Genomic DNA, 1,477 nt, shown 5'->3' with positions numbered 1-1,477 from the left:
ACAGTACCCCTCCAATCTATACTAAAGGAGCTATCCCAGTCGAAATAAGTCCACACCCGGAGAAAGTCCATTCACCAGCCGCACGCACAGACTCAACAAGAACTTCCGTGGAGCTCTCAAGAACTTCGCTTGACTTGACAAGCACCACTTTTAAGGTTAGATATGGCGATAAAGATATTCAAGGAGATATACAACCCAACTTTAATTATAAAGAACTACTCTTTACTATATTGAAAGCTATAGTGACTTGTGTGCCACTGTATGCTATGCCTGCTGGATACGCTGTGGGTCTTACAAACACACCACTTCCACATTTTGTTACTAAACTGATTTCGATAATAGCAGGAGGGAATACTTTACTCTCATTTGTTGTACTTGGACTGTTCTTTGAATGGAAAAACAAAACAAGAGTCGTTTTCATCGCACTTAGAGCCGTTATTCTTCGTGTTATTATTGGTGCTACAGTGGGGCTAGCACTCTTCTACTCACTAGCCGGCACTATTACAACAATCACTCGTTCGATTATTTTATTGTGTTGCCTTTGTCCCGCACCACTGCTTAACATTATATATAGTGTGGAGTATAAAGCCGCACGACTTGATGTGTCGGCGGCTATCGTCTCGTTCTCCGTCGTCTCGGGATTTATATCAACACTCCTCTTATTAATATTGTGGTGCCTAATTGATTATTTTCTGTTTTAGCTGTTAACCATCGTGAAGTTATATCATTAATAACTCACATAAGTAACTTGAAAGTCTTCTACTTCTGGTTCTCAATTCGAGACTGCTTTATATATTTTATAACTATTCTTTTTTAATTGTTTTACTATAATTTGACTTATTATTTATGTATTATAGTAATTATTAATTTATTACTGTTGTTTATTGAATAAATGGTATATTAAAAATATACTATATATTATTTTTAATAATACTACTTTTATTATTTCTATATTTTTTACATAATGTCAGTTTTCGTTGATAAATATTGATATTCTTTTCGATATGTACAATATTGTAGTTATAGTATAATATATAGATTGTTTATAGTAACTTACTGATTTTACAAACTGATCGAATAAAATAGAAAGCAACAACTATAACGGACATTTCTTACCAAACTCCAATAAATTATTCCCGATTAATTGCTCACAAATAACGGCAACACAAATCAAAAGAGGAACACCAAACAATTCTTTTGTGCTTCTTCAAGCCTTCGAGTTGTATTTGGAGGTGATAATGTGCTAAAACTGATAAATTTGTATGGCGGTGAATCTGAAGGAGTATCTTCCTTATATCAAATCGTTCTTTGTTGGGTGCTGTTTCTTTTTACTATTAGTTGGGTATCAGACCACGCAAAATTTCCAGTCTGGAGTGAACAAGACAGATGGGTATATATCGATAGCACTTGTCTATGGGTGTTATGGGATATCGCAGTTTTTCACTCCGTTTTTGGTCCACATATTATCTCCGAAGTT

The sequence above is a fragment of the Entamoeba histolytica genome, genomic scaffold (assembly GCF_000208925.1).
Source record: "Entamoeba histolytica HM-1:IMSS scf_1104750518441 genomic scaffold, whole genome shotgun sequence".
In the NCBI taxonomy this organism is placed as follows: domain Eukaryota; phylum Evosea; order Mastigamoebida; family Endamoebidae; genus Entamoeba; species Entamoeba histolytica.
This window is presented reverse-complemented; position numbering follows the sequence as displayed.